This window comes from Chlorocebus sabaeus, chromosome X (assembly GCF_047675955.1).
Source record: "Chlorocebus sabaeus isolate Y175 chromosome X, mChlSab1.0.hap1, whole genome shotgun sequence".
Taxonomy (NCBI): domain Eukaryota; kingdom Metazoa; phylum Chordata; class Mammalia; order Primates; family Cercopithecidae; genus Chlorocebus; species Chlorocebus sabaeus.
This window is the reverse complement of record NC_132933.1, coordinates 19,233,551-19,246,367: the sequence shown is the minus strand read 5'-3', so window position 1 is coordinate 19,246,367 and position 12,817 is coordinate 19,233,551. Positions and strand designations below refer to the sequence as shown.

General features: G+C 43.0%; 1 protein-coding gene across 1 annotated transcript in view; it reads right to left on the bottom strand.

Annotated features, from left to right (window-relative positions):
- Positions 1–12,817, bottom strand: part of PLAC1 (placenta enriched 1) — a 43,605-nt gene that overhangs the window by 2,927 nt on the left and 27,861 nt on the right. The window lies entirely within an intron of this gene.

Below are 12,817 nucleotides of genomic sequence, written 5' to 3'. Positions count from 1 at the left end.
GAGCGTGGTAGTACACGCCTATAGTCTGAGCTACTCGGGAGGCTGAGGTGGGAGGATTGCCTGAGCCTGGGAGGTTGAGGCTATAGTGAGCCAAGACTGTGCCACTGCACTCCAGCCTGGGCAACAGAGACAGACTCTGTCTCAAAAAAAAAAAAAAAAAAAAGGAAGAAAGGAAAGAAAGAGAGAGAGAGGGAGGGAGGGAGGAAGGGAGAGAAGGAGGATTGAGTTTGTAGTTTACACATTGATTGACAAGATATCTCCTTAAATCTTTGCTTTACATTCTTTTATTTTCTCTAGCTTTTTATGTTTTCTTTTTCAATAGAAAGCTCTGTGGCCACTTCCTAGTCCTATTGCTTCTAGCTCTCAAAGAGTGGCAGGCAGACCAGTGAGGAGAAAAAGCAGTGCTAGGAATAAGTATCTAAAACATGCTGTCAGAAGGAGGTAACAGATGAAGAAAGAAGAAAGCAAGAGCAACATCATCCAATGTTTTCCAACTCAACTTTCATTTTACAAGTGAAAATGACATAAATCACATAGTAAAGCGCCTAAAGTTTGGAAGGAAATGTACATGCATATAGGGATTCACTTTCGTTCCCTGCTGAGATAAGTAACCCCTGCACAAATTCATTCTTTGACTCATGTTTGTTGAATGCCTACTATGTGCATAGCAGTGGGCCAAAAAATGTCCCAAGACATTTCTCTCCTTTTTCCCCAGTTGCAAAAATGCAGCTCTTTCTCTTCCCTTGATAGTGACGAATTTACTGCATTGTTTAATGGAAACCATGGCATAGGAGCCCACTAGAAAAATGCACTGGCCTGGATGAAATGTTTTGTTTCTGATTGGCACAGATTGGCCTCACTGTCTTTCACTCTGCCATTAATGATTCCTTATTCTCTCGGGGGTGTTGGGGGTGTAAAAGAGAGGCCCCACACGTCTGCCAGGCTCCTTCCTTTCCTCTTTGTTCCCTCTGAAATGTCTCTCCTGGGACAACTTTTTGGGGTTTGTTTTTCACAAAGCAAAAGTAGAAGCAGCAGCAGGAAACAAACAAAAACCTACCCCCTTTCTCTCCCCTGCACCAAAAAACCCCAAAACAAACAAAAAGGAAACAACAATAACAACACAAGTAAGTAAATTCTGATGTGAGCTGGTCCTAGATGACTCAACAGTTAAGTAAAGAAACCACCTGCTCTGGAATACTGCATAACATTTGCTGAGGCGTCTTTTGGAAGCTGAGATAATCACCCCATCACTACTGCACTACTGTCTTGGTCTATAGAAGACCACCTTGTTCTAAATGTGCTTTAGGTGGGTTTTCTTTCCCTTCCTGCCTCTCTCTTTTTCTCTCTCTCTCCTTCTTTCCTTCTTTCTTTAACATCATCCCACAACCTGGGCCTAATTGCCCTGAATGAAAACCTCCTCCTTAAGTAGTTCTGGACTAGGCCAAGGAAACAACTATTTTTGTTCAAACCCCAAAATCAACACCCAAGTTTAAGGCTACTCTTTTCCAGAGAGCTAAGCCATCCATTTCCTCCCCCTCCCTCAAGCATCTTTCCTGTACTCCTTCTCCTCCCTCCCCAAAGATAATCCAAATATAATTATAAAATGTCTAGAATTTCTGAGAAATGAGACTGTTGTCCCTCAAGCAATCATTTTAGACTACCTCACTTCCCACCCCCACACATTCACTTCTTGTATTATGTTGCACTGAGTCAGTCTCAAAGGAAGGGGTTCAATAACGTCATTGAGTTTAGGGGTTCATTTAGTACAAGTCTCCAAATGTGAACACGGCAGAATCCGTTTCCTCTGATTTTCGTAAAGCCAAGAACAGCTCACCATGTGATAGGAGAAATAAATGAAGATGACTAGGCGTGTGACAGCATACCCTTGAGCTCAGATAAAGCTTAAAGAGGAGGTCACTGAGACCCAGGTTTAAGGTTGCTCATCTCTAAGGGGAGAGAAAGGAGATTAGGGGGAAAGCAGAATGTACTTTCTAATGAGCTTGCAAATGAGCTAGAAAAGCTCATTGGCTAGTTAGAAAGCTAGCTCATTGGCACACTTTGGGACTTACTCCTTGCTGAGAACAGATCCTCGAAGCGGGGCAGCCTCCCTTCTCCTGCTACCTGCAATTCCTAGTGAAGGGTAGAGTTGTGTGTGTGTGTGTGTGTGTGTGTGTATGTGTGCGTGTGTGTGTGTGTATGTGTGTGTGTGTGTTGGGGGATGGGTTATTATTATTATTATTTTTTGAGATGGAGTCTCGCTCTGTGGTCCAGGCTGGAGTGCAGCGGCACGACCTCAGCTCACTGCAACCTCTGCCTCCCGGGTTCAAACGATTCTCCTGCTTCAGTCTCTCGAGTAGCTGGGACTACAGGCACCCACCACCATGCCCTGCTAATTTTTGTATTTTTGGTAGAGACAGGGTTTCACCATGTTGGCCAGGCTGGTCTCGAACTCCTGACCTCAGGTGATCCGCCTGCCTTGGCCTCCCAAAGTGCTGGGATTACAGGCGTGAGCCACCACACCCGGCTTGGGGATGGTTACAAGTCATTCACAACACAGTGTGAATTCGTCAGCTGACTTTTCTAACACCTTGCTGAGATGTACTGGAAGAATGGGATCCCAAACAAGGGAGGGAGAAAGTGGGCTCTAGTTATTGTGGGCAGAAGGAAAAGAAGGCTGAGGGGCTAGAGATGGGAAGGAGATACCAGAAGAGAGGGCTGTGTGGGGGTGCCCAACTGAAGGTATTTTTAGCCATCATGCGGGCCATGCACAGTATCCCAGGAGCTGTGGGCAGAATTCTATTTAAAGTCTTTAGAACTCTTTAGAGCTGACGTGGAGTTGGGGACTGGGGAAGAAATAAATGCAAAGAAGGGTCCACTCATTTTGGGACTACTGTCCAGCTTCTTGGGGAGTCCTCTGGGCTGAGAAAAAAAAGCAGTCTCAGGGTCTGTATTACTGTGGCCACATTTTAACTCGATTGCAAATTAGTCCTGCAACATGCCCAAAGCAATGAGCTTAGATGCATTTGTATAGCCAAGTAGGGCTCAGCTGTTGGTACACAGCGTCCTGAACTGAGCTATAGAGAGGTCAGGCAAACCCAGAGCTTCTAATAACACCTGGATGCAAAATGTTTGCTTTCCTTGAAGCCACAGAATACAAGTAGCTTTCTGTTTTTTTGTAAATGGAGTTTATGCATATACATTTCCCACTGGCTCCTTTAACAGAGTTTTCCTCTTTCCCCTTTTTTCAAGAACTCCCTAATAAGCCTTAATAAATTCTCTACATTAAAAAATCATAAAATGTTTCATTTTGGGAATATAAACTGTATTTCCTTTCTTCCCCCATAAACACATATGCTCTTTTAATTAAGTTCAGAAAAATGCCAGTGTTTATGTTTAAGAGCTATCTATATCAGTCACTGACAGTGGTACAATCTGATTAGCAAAGCCAGACTGAGATCTCATAGTACTTGTGAAACCAAGACAGCCCTTTTCTTCTTATAGACAGGAAGAGAATGGATTGGCCCAAACAAAAAAAGGAAAGAGGAAGAAGAGCTACCACTTAACTCCCCATCATTAAATTTTTTATGCTGAAAATGCTGCTTATAAAGTGAAGCAGTTGTGCTGTTTTTAAACTGACAAATAAAAATTGTATATATTTATGGGATATAGTGTTCTTTGTATACATGTAACAATGATCTATGTATACATTGTGGAATGATTATTTTAGATCAAGCTGGTTAACACGTCCATTGACTTACTTTAAGAAGTAGAGAGTGGAGTGGAAGGGGTAAGGGGAGATACTGGTCAAAAAGTAAAAAGTTGCAGTTAGACAGGAGGAATAAGTTCTAGTGATCTATTGCACAGCATGGTGACTTCAGCTAATAATAATGTACTGTATATTTCAAAATGGCTAAGAGGGTAGATTTTAAATGTTCTTACCATGAGCTCTATTTTTAAATGTTTTATAATAAAGAGATTGAATATTGGTCTAAGCACAGAGCATTTTTAATCTCAGGACCCCGAAAAAATCCTTTTAAAAAGAGACAAAAGCTGAAGTCCAAATTAGTTTTGTGATGTTAGAGAGTGAATTGAGAAGTGTAAGAGAAATCGCTTTGAAAGCAGACAGGATTTTTTGTCTCCCCATCTCCTCTGATGTCGTTAGAGACACGTATGAACTCTTTGCATGAAGAATGGGAAAGGGAATTAGCTAAACATTTCCACATCTGGTTTTGGAACGGTTTGGAAAAAGAATTCACTCCATAGGCTCCTGGAAGCTTTTTGGGTCGACAGTTATTTATTTTTAAAATTCAGTATACTCGTGACAGCATAGTTATCATTTGTATATTGTTTTCCCAGAAACTTGTTGTCAAAACAAAAGGAAACAGCAGGGAAAAGGAAACTCCAAAGCAGCATGCAATTATCTCAGGGAAATGTAACTGTCAGGGCTTTGATTTGCAGCAAAGTTTGTTCACTCTCTTGCAGCTGATTTAAAGAAAAATGAATCTGAGTCAGATTAAAGATTCTTTTACAGGACAAGAACGGAAAAAAAGGAATCCTAACACTTTGTGGGCGCTTTAGTTTAAACATTCAAGCAGTCAAATTCTGACTGTGCCCTGCAAACTATCTCAAGGTTTGAGAGCCTTTTAAAATGGAGGTTCTTTTTAAAGCCCAGTTTTAAGGAATTAGTTGGTTCACTGCTCTCAAAGAAAGTGACAATTGTGATTAATACTAATGATGTTGAAAGTACATTAAAGTGAGTTAGAAAATTAAATAACTGCTTTTGTAGAATTTACATTAATTTTAAAGACGCTGAGACTGGTTCAGTTTTCCAACCTCAGGAAGCACAGTGTTAAAGTAACCGCACATTATTCATCATTTTGTGTGGAAGAAGAATTATGAACTGCTAATGCTTAACAATGTCCATTTTCTCGGCAGAGAAAAACACCTTGACCGAACCCTAAAAAGGCTTCATTAAAATTAAACTAAAAAGCAGTCATTAAAAATTGATTTCTGATTCTAAAAGTAACCGCAGAAAAATTGGGTGCTGTCGAAAAGAAAAAAGAAGGAAACACTCTTCTCAACCCCCAAATAACCATTGTTAAAATGTTTTACATATTTCGAATTTGGGGGGAAAGTATATATCCACATATATGATTCGAAGTTATCTCAGGGGAAAAAACGTCAAGGCTTTTTGAAAGCTGTTTTTAATTTTTGACATTGAATTTTAAAGCAATCAAAGCATTATTTTTGTTTGGGCCATCTGGTTTTGTTCTTATAATCTGTTAAGCTATCAAGCATAGTTTAAATGTCATGGTTCATCTCATACACAAATAAAGGTTGCGAAATCAATAAGAATCCAAGCTCCTTGTAAGAGAGAAATTTCCGCTGGGTCGCAAATTTGGTTACTAAAAGGTGAGTAGTCTAATGTGAAATCAAACTATAATAAGGCTACACAACAAGGGTAAACCATGCCCTGACTGAACATAAATATTCCTAAATAAATATAGAAAGCCATACTTTAGAGGAAATTGCAAAGATCAGGTCATGGGAACTCCTCCCCTTTTGTGCAGAGAAGCTGAGTTGGTTGAATTTTAAACTTGAACAAAGAGATGTATTTCATAATTTCCACGAAGTGTGAGGGACATCCCAAATGTATGCTCCTAATTTAGTTTATGTTTTAACAATTTATTTGAGTTTGACTTTTTTCAGCAAACTACACCCTTTGCCACAAAGCCCCAGAGTCCCTTCTCTTTTTAAAAGACAAGGTAGGTTTGTGTCTGTGCAGACCTCTCAACTCCACGGCAGCCACGGCCACATTTTTAACCCATTAGTAGTCTCTGGGAGTCTGCCAAAACCAGATAAAAGCCCATTTGCCTGAGGTGATCTGAAATCATCAGAAGGCAGAGGATTGAATCAGATGTTCCTTCAAGGGCTTCACCACCTCTTTGATACACCTGTGTCAATAAATGAGGGCTCTAGATGGCTTCCAAAAATGGTCAGGCACATTCCCGTCTCCCTTTCAAAACTGGGATTTTTGAGTACAGGTTTTCTTAAAGTGAGGTGCACGCATATGGCCCCTTAGGTGTGGCCTAAGTCCAAAATAAACCACAGTTGACTTTATAGGCTACTTGGCTGATTTTTCACTGACTTGACCAGAATGCATCTTTCCAAAACCCAAAGCTACCTTGTGTATGCCCCACCCAGAATGTGGTCACTTGGTGCATGTGTATAATGCCCTGACTGAGGCCATTCACCATCGTTTGGCTCCTGAGAGGTAGAAAAGGTTTTACAAAACGTTCCTTTGATAGGAAGGCTGTTGGTCATTGTTAGCGAGCCTACAATTTGGGAGGCATGTGTGCATATCAGAGTAGGTAAAGATGCATTGCTCTGTGATGAGGACATTGTAGGAAGAGAAATTTTCTCTCTCTCTCTCTTGCTCTTGTGCGCGCTCTCTCTCTCTCTCTCTCTCTCACACACACACACACACACACACACACACAGTGATGGACAGACAGACAGACACACATATACTGAGGAGAAGAAAATCCCCAAATCTGTTTCTTACTATTGCCCTGATTCCTACTATTTCTCCCCATTCCTTAGTTATTGTACCGTAAATTCCTTTAAAAATGGAATCTTGGTCTACTATAGTATCTGGTACACGGTAAGTACTCAGTAAATATTTTTTAAATGAAAGAAGGAAGAAATTAATGAATGACCACCAGAAATCACCACCTGCCCCTGTGCCTCCTTGTCCAGCCCCTAAGGCCCTGAATCTGGTTATTGGCTAACCCCTTCCCCCACTCCTTCTCCAGTCTCCCAGTTGAAGGCCTGGGGTAGCAGTAGAGTCTTTCTATAATAGTTAGAGAGTACAGAGTCCTAACAAGGGTCCTGGCCTGTCCACTTGCACACCTGCTTACCTTCTAGGCTCACTGATGCCAAGGGCTCTATGTCTGTCCCACCCAACGGTACCCAATGTCCTGTCAATTAGCTCTTAGTCAGTGACCCCAAGTGGAGCCAGCACTCTTTGTACCCCTTTTCCTCCATCCCTGTGATAAGTCATCCTCTGGAAAGAAGCAAAGTGGAACTCTCCCCTAGTCTGGCCTTTACATGGGAGGGAAGAAGAAATTATCAAGCCGTATCTAGACCAAGTCCAGGCAATTGAGAGACAGCATAATCAGAAGCGGAAGCCTCAGGTCCACAAGGTACTGAAGAATGGTGGGGTGCCTCGAAGGGGCTTGGTAGAGCCCCCAGGTTTACCCGGGCAAATGGAATTAGCCCCTGAAGTTGTCCACGGATTCCCTTAGCTAGAAAAAGGAACCTAAACCACAGGCTGGATATCTGTTCCTCCTGAGAGCAGACCTACACATCCACTCCCAATTCCATGCACAGACACAGAAATCAGAAAACGCTAGAGGTTCTGGGAAAATCAGAGGCAAGATGGGTGAATTCTCCCCTACACCAACTTGACCCTTGGCTCCATCTGGGCTGGGCTTTTCACTCTGCCAACTCGACTAAAAGAGAGATCCAGGCCAACTTCAGGTCTGTTTGAGTGTCCCTAAGCCTGAATGTTCCCAAAAGTGCTTTGCAGTTGACCCCATCTCCACATATGATAGAGTATTGTACTTATGTACATATGATAGAGATAGGTAAATATCACTATACACTTCTCTGATGTGGACTTTTTATATAACAAAGATTTGACTTTGGATGTCATGGTTCCTTATCCTAGCAATATTTAAAAAATAATAATATTTTAATTAGCTGAATGTGGTGGTGTGCATCTGTAGTCCCAGCTACTTGGGAGGCTGAGGCAAGAGGATTGCTTGAGCCCAGAGTGAGACCCTGTCTCAAAAAAGAAAAAAAAAAAAAAAAAAAAGAGGCCAGGTGATGGCTTATGCCTGTAATCCCAGCACTTTGGGAGACTGAGGTGGGCAGATCACGAGGTCAGGAGATCAAGACCATCCTGGCTAACACAGTGAAACCCCGTCTCTACTAAAATACAAAAAATTAGTCGGGCATGGTGGTGGGCACCTGTAGTCCCAGCTACTTGGGAGTATGAGGCAGGAGAACAGCATGAACCCAGGAGGCGGAGCTTGCAGTGAGCCGAGATTGTGCCACTGCACTCCAGCCTGGGTGACAGAGCGAGACTCTGTCTCAAAAAAAAAAAAAAAAAGAGCAAGAACAGGGTATTGGGCCAGGCACAGTGGCTCACGCCTGTAATCCCAGCACTTTGGGAGGCCAAGGTGGGTGGATCATGAGGTCAGGAGATTGAGACCATCCTGGCTAACACGGTGAAACCCCGTCTCTACTAAAAATACAAAAAATTAGCCAGGCATGGTGGCACTTGCCTGTAGTCCCAGCTGCTTGGGAGGCCGAGGCAGAAGAATCGCTTGAACCCAGGAGGCGGAGGTTGCAGTGAGCCAAGATGGCACTGAGACAGTGAGCCGAGACAGTGAGCAAGACTCTGTCTCAAAAAAAAAAAAAAAAAAAAAAAAAAGAAGAACAGGGTGTTGGTTTGGTGCCTTTTTCCTGCAATTAATTACTTGGTTAAAAAAAAGCAATTGGTTAAAGTTGTGTTCATCATTTGCATATTATAATATATAATATTTTAAAATACACCATATATAATGTTAAAAATAGATATAAAATCTCATCTATTATATCTAATAATAAATACATATATTAATATAATTATTAACAACAAAAAGGAAGTTTCCCCCCACTGGTAATCTATCTTCCCTTAATAAAGAATGAAGGACTTTCTTTCTGAAATTTTTCTCTAGGACTAAGACTTGAACTTACATCACTGGACTACAAATGTTTAGGAATACCTATCTATGTATTCTATATCTATATATCTAATATTCTTTTTATTTTATTTTATTTTATTTTGAGACAGAGTCTCACTCTGTTGCCCAGTCTGGAGTGCAGTGGCCGGATCTCAGCTCACTGCAAGCTCCGCCTCGCGGGTTCATGCCATTCTCCTGCCTCAGCCTCCCGAGTAGCTGGGACTACAGGCACCCGCCACCATGCCCAGCTAATTTTTTGCATTTTTAGTAGAGACGGAGTTTCACTGTGGTCTTGATCTCCTGACCTCATGATCCGCCCACCTCGCCCCCCCAAAGTGCTGGGATTACAGGCGTGAGCCACTGTGCCTGGCCATCTAATATTCTATATATAGATATACATATTCTCTATATATCTATATCTATTCTATATATATCTATATATTCTATATAGCTAATTATATATACATATATATGTATAAAATTGTGGGCCGGGTGCGGTGACGGGCACCTATAGTCCCAGCTACTCAGGAGGCTGAGGGCAGGAGAACGGCGTAAACCCAGGAGGCGGAGCTTGCAGTGTGCTGAGATCCGGCCACTGCACTCCAGCCTGGGCGACAGAGCGAGATTCTGTCTCAAAAAAAAAAAAAAAAAAAATTGTGTCCTCCCGGCTGGGTGCAGTGGCTCATGCCTGTAATCCCAGCATTTTGGGAAGCCAAGGTGGGTGGATCACAAGGTCAGGAGTTCGAGACCAGCTTGGCCAATATGGTGAAACCCCATCTCTACTAAAAATACAAAAATTAGCCAGACGTGGTGGCACGTGCCTGTAGTCCCAGCTACTCAGAAGGCTGAGGCAGAAGAATTGCTTGTACCCAGGAGGCAGAAGTTGCAGTATGACAAGATCGTGCCACTGCACTCCAGCCTGGCCGACAGAGTGAGACTCTGTCTCAAAAAAAAAAAAAAAATGTGTCCTCCCAAAAAGATATATTGAAGTCTGAACCCCTGGTACCTCAGAATGTGACTTTATTTGGAAATATGCTCTTTTTTTTTTTTTTTTTTTTTTTTTGAGACGGAGTCTTGCTCTGTTGCCCAGGCTGGAGTGCAGTGGCCGGATCTCAGCTCACTGCAAGCTCCACCTCCCAGGTCTACGCCATTCTCCTGCCTTAGCCTCCCGAGTAGCTGGGACTACAGGCGCCCACCACCTCGCCCGGCTAGTTTTTTGTATTTTTTTAGTAGAGACGGGGTTTCACCATGTTAGGCTGGTCTCGATCTCCTGGCCTTGTGATCCGCCCGTCTCGGCCTCCCAAAGTGCTGGGATTACAGGCTTGAGCCACCGCGCCCGGCCGGAAATATGCTCTTTACAGAGGTAATCAAGATAAAATGAAATCATTATGGTGGGCTCCAATCCAATATGACTCATGTCTTTACAAAAGGGGAAAATGTGGACACAGAGACAGACACACACAGAGGTAAGACAATGTGAGACATGTAGGAAGAAGGCGGCCATGTGCATCACTCCAGTGATGCGCCTACAACCCCAGGAACCTCAAGGATTGTCGGCAAATACCAGAACTAGAAGAGGCTTCTCTAGAGCCGTCACACAATATGGCCCCGCCGACACCTTGATTTTGAACTTCCGACCCCCAGAGCTGTGAGACAATACATTTTTTGTTGTTTTAAGTCACCCAGTTTATGTACAGCAGCCCTAGCAAACTAACAATTATATCTTCCCAACAAATGGAACAGACACACGTGCCTTCTTTCTGAGATAGGAGCCTGCAATTATTAATGTTCTGACTCCGTGTTTTGTTACAATCTTAAATTCCGTTTAGAATTAGAAATATGATGAGGCAACAAGGAATAGAGACAAAAACTTAGAAAGGGGCCAGTTAAAAGTGGTGTTGGTGCTGATATTTGATGCCTACAGGAGAAACTGAATTAGAATTGCACTGTAGTATCAGGGAGATGTTCCCAGTATAAAAGTTGTCCAAAAATGGATGGGGAAACCTGGAGTGAAACTAAGATCTCTTTGTTCCCTGTAGGCATTCAGTTAGAGGCTGGCTGGCCACTTGTTGGGGTGACTGGAGAGGGAAATCCTGTCCTATATCAGAGGCTAGAGTAGATGGTCTTTGGCCGGGTGTGGTGGCTCACGCCTGTAATCTCAGCACTTTGAGAGGCCAAGGCGGGCAGATCACCTGAGGTCAGGAGCTCAAGACCAGCCTGGCCAACATGGTGAAGCTCCGTCTCCACTAAAAATACAAAAATTAACTGGGTATGGTGGCGCATGTCTGTAGTCCCAGCTACTCGGAAGGCTGAGGCAGGAGAATTGTTTGAACTGGAGAGGGGCAGAGGTTGCAGTGAGCTGAGATCGCGCCACTGCACTCCAGCCTGGGCAACACAGAGAGAGAGGGACTCCACCAAAAAAAAAAAAAAAAAAAAGATAGTCTTTAAGGTTCTATCACAGAATGCCTTGTGTGTGCATGCGTGTGTGTGTGTGTGTGTGTATGTGTGTAGTGGAGCAATAATTAGCACATGTATTATGAACACATGCATGCATGGGAACCCACACACATACATACATCATGTACACATGCAGAGGTTATTTATGTAGGTCTTCTCTTGAAAGTCTTACAATGTCATCGATACCCACAGCCTCCAATCCTGACATACAGAAGATTATATAACACTTTCTAACAGGGACTTGACCTCTCAGCCAGGTTTTTGTTGTGACTGGATGTGACTGTGCATTGGTGGAAATAACAAGGAGAAGGTGGAAGGGGAGAAGGGAGGGCAGGTCATGATATAGAGGAAAATACTCAGAATGATTCTAAGTATTAGCCATTAAGAAAAAAAACCCTTAGAATGGAGCTTACTGCCCAGCCCTGAAGCCTGGGGGTGGGGCAGTGGAAATGGTCTTTCTTCTGTCTTTTTGTTTGTTTGTTTGTTTTGTGTGTGTGTGTGTGTGTGTGTGTGTGTGTGTGTGTGTGTGTGTTTTGAGATAGGGGCTTGCTCTTTGCCCAGGTTGGAGTGTAGTCGTGTAATCATAGTTTACTGCAGCCTCATCTCCTGGGCGCAAGCGATCCTCACGCCTCAGCCTCCTGAGTAGCTGGGATCACAGGCACGTGTAACCACGCCTGGCTACTTTTTTTTGAGGAAATGGTCTTTCTAAGCAGCATGGACTGTGAAAGCCTGAACTGGGGGTTCATGTGATGCCTGTCTTTGGGGGACTTACAGGAGAGCTGATCAAGAGAGATAACAGGAGGGAGTTATCTACTGGGGTGGTGCTGGGGAAATCTCTAGACAAAAGATATCCAAATTAAAGCAAATTTCTTGCACCAAATTAAAAAGTTGGGGCTCTGATCCTTGGAACTGCAGTCTATGGAGGCCCTATCACAGTTATAGGGAAAATGTTCAAAAGTAGAAATACTTTCTATTTCACCTAGAAAGCAGTAGTAGTGATGACTTTAAAAATATTTATTTATGCTTCCTTGCAATGTCTTAAGTGATTACAGAAACCAGGGGTTCTAAAATGCTTGTTTAAACATGTATGGGTTACATATGGCAACAAATCTCAAAATACGGCACTTTTGCTTTAATCTGGATATCTTTTGTCTAGTGATTCCCCAGTCCCACCCCAATAGATAACTCCCTCCTGTTATCTCTCTTGAGATAAAATGAAATCATTTTATCCCTCCTTTTATCCCTCTTGATCCTTGCAGCTCTTCTGTAAGGGCCCCAAAGACAGGCATCGCATGTTGAAACTGTGGTAACGGGGGTTCCAGAAGGGCAGAGAGCCTTGGCCAAGATCAAGGTCAAGGTTGGATAAGTCAATCGGGGCCTCAGGCCTTTCCACCAGCCTGCCTGGCTTCTCTGCCTTACAACTCAGAGAAAAATGGCCAGACATTATAATGAATTTAATCACCGTGAAAGAAAAGGAAAGTCCTGAGGTGGCTTGGCTTCTGGACTATGGCTCTAAAACACTTGGGTGATTCTGCTTCAGTGTCTGATGGCTGAGTTTTTAGGAGAGG